Raw genomic sequence first — 12,364 nt, 5'->3', positions numbered from 1 at the left:
ATTTTATATTTACTTTAGACTATGGAAATGATGTTAGACAGAAAGCAAATTCAAGCTATTTTCTAGTTCAAAAGGGGTGGTAAAGCAGCAGAGGTGACTCACAACATCAACAATGGATTTGGCCCAGTAACTGCTAAGGAATGTTCAGTGCAGTGGTGGTTCAAGAAGTTTGCAAAGGAGACAAGAGCCTCAAACATGAGAAGTGCAGTGGCTGGCCATCAGAAGTTGACAACAACCAATTGAGAGCAATCATGGAAGCTGATCCTCTTAAAACTACGTAAGAGGTTGCCAAAAAACTCAACATTGACCATTCTACAGTCGTTCAGCATTTGAAGCAAATTGGAAAGGTGAAAAAGCACCCTAGGTGGGTGCCTCATGAGCTTAGCAAAAATAAAAATAATAAAAATCATTTTGAAGTGTCATCTTTTCTTATTCTAGACAAAATGAGACATTTCTCCATCAAATTGTGATGTGCGACGAAAAGTGGATTTATACAACAACCCGTGACTACCAGCTCAGTCACGGACTGGGAAGAAGCGCCAAAGCTCTTCCTAAAGCTAAACTTGCACACAAAAGAAAGTGATGGTCACTGGTTGGTGGTCTGCTGCCGGTATGATCCACTACACCTTTCTGAAATCTGGCGAAACCTTGCATCTGGGAAGTATGCTCAGCAAATCGAGGAGATACACCAAAAACTGCAACACCTGCAGCTGGCATTGGTCAACAGAAAGGGCCCAATTATTCTCCATGACAGCACCTGACCATACACCACAATACCAATGCTTCAAAAGTTGAACAAATTGGGCTGTAAAGTTCTGCCTCATCTGCCATATTCACCTGACCTGTCGCCAACTGACTACCACTCTTCAAGAATCTCGACAACGTTTTTTCAGGAAAAATGCTTCCACAACCAGCAGGGTGCAGAAAATACTTTACAAGAGTTTGTCAAATCCCAAATCGTGGATTTTTACCCTGAAGAGTTAAACAAACTTATTTCTCATTGGCAAAAGTGTGTTGATTATAATGTTTCCTATTTTGATTAATAAAGATGTGTTTGAGCCTAGTTATAACGATTTAAAATTCATGGTCTGAAACTGCAGTTACTTTTGCACCAACTTAATATTACTTTTTTTAAAGAAGTATTTATTTAGTTTTAGGTGTTTTTCTTTTCGTTGTTTGCTTTTTTTTCTTTTTGACAACCTCTTGCTCTGTCGCCCACACTGCTCCATAGTTCCAAACTCTTGGACTCTAGCCATCATCCTGCCTCTGCCTTTTGTGTAGCTAGGACCACCAGCATGAACCACCGCAACTGGCCCCTACATCTATTACTTGAATGGATTTCTCAAGCTAGCCATGCCAACAGGCTTTGTTACCACCATTTTATAGAAAAACGTAGGATTTGGTATTTAGCTCAGAGTAGTTGGTGAAATTGGTGGAAAAGCTGCCTGGGCTCAATTTAGCTTAAAGGTCTATGCCCTTTGCATTATGTTCCTATTCTTTCTATAAATAACATTATAATTTTAAAAAGTTCAGGGAGATGGGCAAATAGGATTTGTCTTGTTGTTAAGCACTGGCTACATGCTGAGCACTCTGTTAGATGCTGGTGATCCATCAATGAACAAAATGGACAAAGGTTGTGCTCTTTTAATTAAGCTATTGATAAAGCAAACTTAAAAGCCAGTGCTGGAGATTAAGTGATGCTTAAGCAAACACAAAAATAAACATATCTTTAACCTTGGACTGATTACAGCGGAGGAAATGACCAATGCAAGAATGGAAAACAACACAAGGCTCTGCCTAGAAAATGAGCCTCCTGCCGTAGTCCCTGCATAACTCTAAACCAGCGAAATGTGAGACTGAAGCATTGTATCCACTTCCTGCCCTGGAGTAAAATTTTAAAAAAAATTTACCCAGATTCTTTCAGATTCTGTTTCTTTATCAGAAAGATGGAATTCATCTTTTGAAGATATTTTAAGGTTAGATAATTTTGGTTGTGAAAATGCTACACACTCATACATATAGTAGGTTTTTATTATAAATTATCAAAGTTTTTACACATGCATTTAGTTGATAAATATTTGTTGAACACTTGTGAAGTACAAGAGCTAAGCAAAGTACTCAACATATAAAGATACGTTGAAATTCTTACTCTTAAAAGTAATTGATTAAAGGATAAAACACATACATAATTTAAAAATATATATTACACTTGGACAAGTAAAATATAGATAAACATAGAGGAGAAAGATCTAACACATTAAACCTTCCTGGAAGATATGACATTCCTCCAGTGTGGCAAAAAGATTCCTAGTGGAGAGAACAGCAGAGACAGAAAGATGGAGATGGGACACAGCATTGGTTCCTGGAAGTGTGGACCAGTGCTGGGGCTTGGAAGAAGTAAAAGAGATGGATAATGGACAATTTTTCATGCTTGCTTGTTATCTCATTTAACATACAAGAAAGAGACTGGCTTGACATATTATCATGGCTATTTCACAAATTAGAAAACTTTTGAGCAAGAATAACAAAAAGAACACTAGATTCTAAGAAAATTGATCTGAATACTTCAGATTAAAGAGTAAATAACAGGGGGTGAAGATAAGAATAAAAAGAAAGCAGAAACACAAAATTATAGAGTGATGATCGCATCCTGTGGAAAAGGAGAGAGACTGGGCTGATGGCCGGAGAGCTATATGGTCAAGGGATATATTTTGCTTTATTTCATTTACATATGTCTTTATGCTGAAACTTAAAACAGGAGGAGATAGAAGGTAGTGAAGAAAAATAATGATTAGGAAAAAAGAGCCTAGAAAATAGGAGAGGTAAGGAGCAGAGGTGAAGGGATTACCCTTAATGCTAATAATAGTTAATTAGCGTGTATTCAGTACTTACTATGTGTGAGAATCTGTGGTAAGTGTGTTAACTAACATATTTATAAGGTAAGTACCAGTTTTACATGACTTACAGAAGGAAAAAAACTAAAGTACAGAAAAAGTAAAATAATTGTCCCAATGTTACTGAGCTAGTTAATGCTGTAAATTGGACTCAATCACACCACTAAGTTCTAAGCTCTATGAAAATACAAGCAGAAAAATATGACTCAGTTTGTAGTTTGTTACATTGCCATAACCACATACTATATATAACGTTCCTTCAAATCTAGCTTTACAGTGACATAGTTTAGATATAACTAACAAGAGTGTATTGAAAGAAAAATGTTAATTCCTAAAGTACAACCCTTGTTAATTTTTGTTTTCCCAGCAGGATGAGACAAAGGAAAAGCTAAGATGATTTTTTAAGCACTTGAATTCCTTCCTACCCAATATACGACGTATTTCTATCAAACACAAAGACGTTATGCAATTTGAAAAAATGTCTGAGTTTTGGCAGACATCTGCAAAAAGGATTTTATATTTTATCTTCAAGAAGCATGTGTCTTTTGAAAACCATTTCCAAGTGATTGTTCCTGATGCTGCTGTGATAGAAAATCAGGTTCAGATAAATCAAAAGGCTGGTTTCTTTAAACTCAATAAATGTATCAAAATCTTCTGTTCTCTCTCACTCATGAGGAATCCTGCAAATTTGAGTACATATGAATATTTAGAAACTGGAAGTTATCGGTTAATGTACTGAATTAATTTCAGAACACTGCTGAATTGAATTATTTAGTAAACCTGATATTAAAATATCAATTAACTATTCCATTTCAATATTAATCCAATCCTTGCTCTTTTATTGATAAGTATCCATAATTTATTGATCACTAATAATATTATCATGAGATTGTTTTCAAGCACAATTAGGATAAATTAAAACAGATAGGACCTCTTTTCTTTTCTGGTCGTAATAGAATAACACAGTTCAAATTTTTTCATTTCACGTATTCTGCTAGAGAGTATATAAAACAATCATTTTCAGACAATATATAGTAGGCACCAAGGTTCTGTGATCAGTAAGAGAAGGAACACAACAAGATAGTCCTTATAGTCACATGGCATTCTGACTGGAGGCACACGTTAGATCACAGAGCAAGAGGAAATAAGGCAAGCATAGCATTCGTGCCTCACTGAATTTAAGTTACAGAATTTAGTTTAAGGAGACCAAGGTTGCTGAGTGCTGCAGTTTTAGAAAGAAAAGAGCTAAACAGAAAAAGAGCTTCAGAAATTTACAGAGAAATACTTGCTTGTTGAACACCCAGGGCAAGATCCCACGAGGAAGAGCAAAGAGCACTGAATAACTGTGAGCTGACTATGGTTCCCATAGTCAATTCAGGGCTAGAAAATGTTTGGGTGGTGACCAGCCTGAGTAAAAAGTACTCACTGATTACTCAGAACATTCAAGAGACACCCAGAAGAACCAGGCCTTTTCGGTGAAAGTAAACAATTTATAGAATAGAGAGGAGTGTAGATCTGCTCTGACAATCCTGAAAGATAAGCCTGAAAGGATCACAATAAACTGGAACTAATTAAGAGTCTGCCAGAACAAAGCGCCATCCTCATAAAATAAAAACAATACATTTCAGACAATTCACAATAGAACATCACAACATCAAGAATCCAGTCAAAATTACTAGACATGTAAAGAAGCAAAATTAAGTAAATCACAACCAGGAGAAAAAACAATAGAAGAAGACAAGGAAACGAGGAAGAACATGAATTCATAAAGATTTTTAAATACCTATAAAGTTTTATAAATATATGAATAAGAGGAGAGAAATAGAAAATACAAAATATAACCAAATACAACTGCTAGAAATGAAAATATATTGTGTATGAAATAAATAGGATATAAAAAGCAAGAGAGTACTAACAGATCAGGTATGGCAGAAGAAAATATTAGTAAACTTGAAAAAATAGCAATATAAATTATGTTAAAAAGACCACAGGGAGAATAAAAGATTTTAAAATATCAACAGGGTATCTGTTAGCTATAGAATGATATCAAATACCCTTATATACAATAAAACTGGAGCTCCAAAAGAAGGGGCTGTGAAATAGAATTATTTTTAAATAAACAGCCAAATATTTTCCTAATTTAATGAAATGTATAAACCTATGCTTCTATGAGAAACTCAATGAACCTCAACTGGGATAAATAAAATAAAATCATACCAATTCATAGTGATCAAATTGCACAAAATTGTTCACAGTAATAAAATTTCATGACAAGCCAGACACATAATCTACATTTGCATAAAATACAAATCAGCAGTCATAAGAAACTATGTAAGCCAGAAAAAATAAAAAGATATCTTTAAATTGGTGCATGAAATTTTCAAGTTAGAATTCTGCATTCAGTTCACGTTCTGAAAATTAAAGACCCAAAACCGCCCCTGCAAACACACACATACGTTGTTGAGAAGACTACTGAAGACCCCCCCATAAAATGATTAAATAAAAAATCTCAGAAATAACTGAAATGTATATTGTCAATTTGTTTTTGACAAAAATACCAAGTAGAAAAACCAAATAAGAATGAGACTATTTTCAATCCATGGTGTTGGAACAACTGAATATGCATCCATATGTAGGGAAAACACCCACCCACCTACACACACTCACGTGACACATAAAGAAATCTCAATAAATTCTAGTTATCTTCATTATTTTTTTGGACACGTACAATTGGAATAATGGTATCAGTTCAACTGATCAGTCTAACTTACGTGATAGCAGGCAGGATGTGGCTAAGAGGGTCAGTGAGGAAGCAGAGAAGGTTGTTTATGGGATGAATATTGGAAAGGCCATTGTAATGCTATTTAATTTTTTTAACTTAGGAAAGAAGACATATTGATCTACTTTTAGCTCAGAATGCATGTTAGAAGTAAGTTTTTGTACTAAAATGGTTTTAAAGTGCCCATCTCTCTGCTAGAGTGAACAGAGAATGCTGAAAGCCACAAGAGAAGGCATTCACCAAAGAGAACACAGAGCCAGGAGAGAGCCTTTGGGAAAGAGTAGGCTTTAGAGACGTCGTTTTAACTTGGCAGTAAAGCAAACAAGCAACATACCCATAGGACTGTTGGAGGGGGACAACATATTCGCTAGAAATAGACATTAAAGTCTTAAGGATTTGTTTTGAGCAAATACATAAGAAATAAATACAACTTTTATTTGATAAGTAATGTGCATGTGTGTATGTGTGTACAGAGTGTGCCGGGACACTAGGGAGAAAAACAACATCATGAAACACTCTAAGGGTAAAACGTAAAAACATATACAAAACATAAAAACGATTTTGTTATTTTCACTATGACATCTGAAACATCATTTTTTTCAAACCCTTTTAACATAGGTGACATATCCATCCTACAGTGTCTGTGAGCCTTATTTTATTCATTAGTAAAATAAATTCATTGGACAAAAAGGGTCTCTTTAGTGTATCCTAGATTTAACTGTCTCTATAGCAGTTCCTCTTTTCTCTGAAAATAAGAAATGATGGACACCACTCTCTACAGCACCCTTGACATGAAAAGAAATGCTGTATCAGGGCCTTTTGCTTTAAAAAAATAAAAAGTTTCTTTAGCATGAAAAAACCTTTACAGCCTGTGGGGTGATGATCAAGAAAAAGAAAATTGCATAATCCCCTTACAGATCTCTTCATGGCTGCTATGACCACATATTAACAGTCCCCCTAACAAAGGCATCTGCCAGATGTTTCACGTGACACTGACTTTCCTAAGAGCGAGGCTGTATGATCCAGATGCCAACCTCATCTAATTTGTTGAAACATAATTCATTTCTAATAAGGATATTATATGAGAGAGGAAAGAGTGTTCTTATAGACTGCAGAGAAGTAATAGTTGAGGAAATAACTTGAAATAGACTGAGAATTTATTTTGGTCCTAGGAGACTTGGAAGTGAAATATGAGTTCCTTGAAATCTCCCTCAGGTCTTTAATCTTTAAAGTGTTCTGTGGTTCCCTGAAAATCCCACTCCTTTTCTTACAACAACCATTAAAAATATTACTTAGGTTGGCTTGAGGGCTTTTAGATGTGTTTATAAACACCTGTTAACTGTTGTTCACATGGGGAAACTTGGTTCTTCACTGGCCAGTGACAATACTTGTTCATCAAAGAGAGCACGTGTTGCCCAGTGCACTGTGGCTACTCGTGTATTGGTGAACCATCATCCGGAGCAAAACGTCCTAGTTATCACAGATACCCAGGAAGACTTAGAGTACGTTACTCCAAACCACATCAGCACGTTCTCCTGCATTCCTTTTAATTTCTTCCACAATGACTGAGTTTATTCTGCCTTGAAACCTGATCAGACCTCTCACTTTTTGAAGAGTATGAGATTTCATTAATAGAATTACCCTTCAGGATTTTATTCTGAAAGAAAATTACACCGTCCCCACTTCTCTCACTTTGTGTTATAAAATTAGGTTCACAGCTATTTGTTATTAGCCTCAAAGAAGAAATAAGTCACAGGTGGATCTTAAAGAGAAAACTAGTATAGAGGGAGTCAATCCCTTCCCTATATTCCACTAATGCCCCTGGGAGTGAATGTGTTTGTACAAGCCATGAGCTTCCAGATGGAGAATAGAGAGACTAGGGACATCTAGGGTTACCATTCCAATTGAGCTATGGGCAAATGTCGCAGAAAGTCTAGGAATCAGGGTCAGGGCCAGGAATTGAGGAAAACTCAGTTTCTAGGTGTCAGGACATAAGCCACAAAGAACCTAGTACAGAAGACATGGGAGTTAGAGTCATGGATGGAAGTCAAGGTTCAAAACTGGTAATATAAAGAAAGATAAAGTAAGAATCAGGCCTGGAACAGTCATCCAGTCTTGGTGGGAAGGAAGAAGTAAATTTTGACTGAAACTACTTTAGGAAGAAGAAAGTTCCAATTGACAAGGAATTTATTTAAAGATCCAGACACGCAGATGCTTGGATAAGAAGCAGATTAGCTCACAATGCTCTGCCTCTGGCTCAAACTAGATCTGTTACAGGGTTTGCTTTCAGAGTCATTACCTTCCCTTAAAGAGGGTGTTTTCCTGACTCTTGACCCAGCTCCTAACAGCAAGTCTGAACTAGCCATTTTGCAAAGTGAGCATACATCACTACAGAGCTGCTTCCTCATCAACTAATATAACTGTACTTGCATCTGCAAATGGTCCAACAATTCACATGCCAGTACATTTTATGAATGTCCCTAACTCAGAGATGTTTTAAAAATTATAAAAACAACATGATTTTCCCATCTTCGCTCCTACTGAAGAATGGCTGGTAACACAGATATCCTCTCTTCTCACAACTGCATCAGAATGATTTCAAGACACGCTTAAGACATTTTTCATCTCAGTTCTGTGCTCAGTCATTACAGGAGACATTCAGTGCTTTCCCTTAGGTCAGGCTCCTGGGTCTCTCATCTGTAACACTGAAGTTAAACAGGACTTTTTCTTGCTATAGGCTTACAGAGATTTTAGTGAGAATGATCTTTGGTTTTCATCACATTTTCTTCTCAGATCAAAGGTTTCTAGAATTTGAACATGGTGAAAAGTAGAAGGTGGTTGGGGGTGGATAAGCATCATGACAATCTCCTATTCTATGTTCACTGGCCTCCTATGTTAGACTCTGCTTTTGCAAATTCAGTTTCCTCCTCCCGCGGTATAGTTATATCTGTGCAAATCTCAGATCTCCTACATGCAGACTCCCAGTAAGACTTGCCGCTGGCAGCCAAAAGATGCCTCAGTTCCAGAATAAATAGAGTTTTATGAAAAAGCATCATAGAACCTATGGCATATAGATTAATTGGTGTTCTTAAGTGTTGTAATAGACATACAAATATGAACTTTTTAAGGTTTCAAAAGGCTAAAGCACTAAATTTTGTTTTCAAAATTTACTTAAAGTCTTAAAATTGCCAAATTTTTATTCATAGAGTAAGCAGCAACAAAATATCTTGAGGCTTTCTAGGACATGAATGTCTTTTCTAAACTGTTTATCTCTCCACAAACCAGGGAGACCTTTAAAAACTCCCTAATCCTGACATAACATTTCCCCTAGAAATCATTACATAAATCAACCATCATTTATTTATTCTATGAAGACATATTCCTTATCTTTCTTTCGTTGAATTTTTAGTTTTATCTATTACACATCTATATATGTATCTACCTGTTATCTATTAATCATCTATACTCTGTGTTGGGAAATACAAAAACAAATCCCAGCACCAATACTGCAGCCCAAGACACATAGAGCCACAAGGTTTTGAGCTCCTATCATGTACATGTGTTGGTTGATTCTCACAACATTATGAGATGGATATTAGTATCCTCATCCTGCCATGAGAACAGAAGCTCACAAAGGTTAAGTAACTTGTCCAAAACCACACAGCTTTCAAGAAGCACAGGCAAATTTTGAAGCCAGGTTTGTCTTCAAAGCTAGTGCCTTTTCCATTAATACACTGCCACTTAGCTCTTTGAGCCCGGCTTTACCTTTCCTTGGGGCAAATAATGCTAATATCATGGGATGATTGTGTGAATTAATTACAAAATGTGAATGTACCTGGTACAAAGCCTCATATACATTAGAGCCCAAATACTGTTTTCACTTTAATTTAGCCTATTGTTTTTAAAGTTTACCATTTTTTTCAGTTGAAATTAATCTGTTAAAGTCTGCAGGGAGCTTGTCCTTTCGAAGTGCTTAGGATACTGTGGGGAAAGAGAAAGGCATTATTGTTTCCCAGAGCCCTCAAAAAGATGCTGAAGGTGATAAAAAGAAGCCTGCAGGATTCTGAAGGAAGAACTAAGGAGAAGGGAAGTTTGTAAATGAGACTGAAAAATATGAAACAAATTAGGAGGAATAACAGGAGATAAAATATTACAAAAGAAGGAAGAAAATACTTTGGAAAAGATCTCAAATTATTTAAAAGCAGTACGTCATAGGTAATTATAATAGCTAAGCTTATATGACTCTTTATGTGCCAGCCCTATCCTGTTATATATAGAGAGGAGTGGCTTGAGGGTCTGCATACTAGTCACACAGCTGTTGTGTGGCAGACAAACAGTTTAACTCTAGGGACTTCTCTTCAGCGTTTTTCCACTGGGACTGGCAACATAGATATCAACAGAGATTTAATGGAGGGCAATTTTACTGGAGCTATGAGTGAAAACCCCAACTGCTGGAACAACAGTCATATTCCCATGATTCCTAAATCTTTGCTTCTTTTGTTCCTTCCACTCTCTTCTTTTTTTCTTTTCACTTTCACTTCCCTTCCTTTTATTTTTCTTCTTTTTATCCTGATCCTCTTTCTTGTTGTTTCTCTTTAACACTCAATTGCTGAGATATTCAATCATTAATTTCATTTACTCCAGTAACATTTACTCATAACACGTACTAAGTCTGGTACTTAGGGCCCAGTTCTGAATTAGAAGCATATTTCTTCTGCCAGAGCTTACCATCTTCCCAAGACTCTGTGACATGCTTTTATCTTGAAAATTATTCAGATTGATCCTCTGATTTATGTAGTAAGCACAATTCATCTCTCTTGTCACTGGCCCTTCTAATCTGACTTTTTCCCAGAAGTGAAAGAAGTATAACTGGAAGTTCATGGGGACTGTCAAGTCAATCCAACCTGTGTTTGAAACTGGCTGGTAAGCAGGCCACATTCATCAACACTGCTGCTGAAAAGCTTAACTTTTCAGAGATTACATATAATTCAAAAAGGCAATGTATAAAAGCACTGATTGTAAGTCCCACTATTCCCTAATAATTTGTTCTAATTGAGAAAATGATGACTTCTACCTTTCATAAAGTAATTTTACAATGATCTCCAAAGAGTAAACATTTTAGCTTTTTTAACCAGGCACTTTTATAAAAAATGAACAAATATAAAAGGGGCCTACAAACTAGGTAAATTTAATTTTGTATTTTTCTGTTTAATCTTTGGAGTTATACATATAATCAATAAAGACAAGAAAAAAAAGGTCACATTTGATAAATTATTTTCTTGACAAAAGAAAGACTGAATGAATAATAGAATGAATTAGCAAAAGAGAAGTGAACGAATAGATAAGTAAATAATGAATCAACTACCTACCCACTAAGAACAACCTAATGTAGGCCAAAGATGATAAACCAGTTTCTGAAAAGACATATTTGTTTTTTGTTTTCTCATATTTCTTTTTTCCACTAGAGCTGTCCATAGCAAAATGTTCAGGGATAAACATGGAAATCTTACTAAACCACAATGGTGAGAGTTTTGTAGAGTAGTCTTAGGCTCAGGAATTTCCCTAGTCTGGCAGAGGTAATTGGAGCTAAGGTAAAGAACAGCAAACAAAAAAACAAAAAACTGTTCTGAGTTTCAGATAATCTTCAGCCATGCTAATGAGAAAAGAGACTTGATCCAAGGCCAAGTGTCTAACAATCAGCCAGCCCAGAAGATGCAGGGCTGCTAGCCCTTAGTGGGTTAAAGGCAAAAGAATGCCTTTGAATTAGGGTTACCACTTCTTGAGTGCCTCCTATAAGCCAGAGACGTTGCACACTGTCTTGTTCAAGCCCCGGCAGTCCTCAGTGCAAGAACAGGGCCATGGAGCTTCACCTAAAGTTCCCGAGGCCTTCTGGCTTTCAACATTCAGAAGTATATGGCTCTAGGAAGCATAATACACTAGATATGCTTCACAGTATATAACATCCTCAGCATAATCACATTAATACTTCTACATCCAAAAATTATGAATATTAAGTGTAATAAGGGAAGATTTACATAGTTGTATGTCAATTCAGAACAGATTTTACTGCCAAAGGATTTTTCACTCTAAATTTATTAATGTTTTTTAGATTCAAGGCTGTAGAATTTCAAGATTGTGCAAAAGAAATTGTGAACATAAATTTGTATTGCCACGTTATAGATAAAGAAACTGAGACCCAGAGAAGTAAAATGACTCACCAATATTTGCAGAGCTGAGGAGCATGCAGTCAGGATGTGGACATCAAAGCAATGCTCAATGTTTCTAGAGAATATGGGCACATAGAAAGAAGCTTGACTCTTTCTGGTCCCAACGTCTGTTAAACACATCCTTTCTATTTAATTTACGATGGAACTGGGGACATAGGTTCTCTCAGTGATTCAAGCTTTCCTCAATTTTTGAGGCTTCGAGGATATTAAATGATGAAGAAATCTAAGATTCAATTGTGAAAAATATACATTCTCGCTTAATCTTTCGCTTTTGACAAACATACACACAGTGATCTTCATTTGGAGATAATATTTTTAAAGATCTAAAATTAAGAGTTTTTATGAGTATTCACTGGTTAAATGAGCCTATCAGTTCCATTTACCGTAATTTTAGCCTTAGAGACATGTCAGTGGAACACATTGTATCTCAACAGTCTTAGGATCAAGCGAATTGATTATTGAGA

This window comes from Callithrix jacchus, chromosome 3, assembly GCF_049354715.1.
Source record: "Callithrix jacchus isolate 240 chromosome 3, calJac240_pri, whole genome shotgun sequence".
NCBI lineage: Eukaryota > Metazoa > Chordata > Mammalia > Primates > Cebidae > Callithrix > Callithrix jacchus.
Note: the sequence above shows the minus strand (reverse complement) of the source record.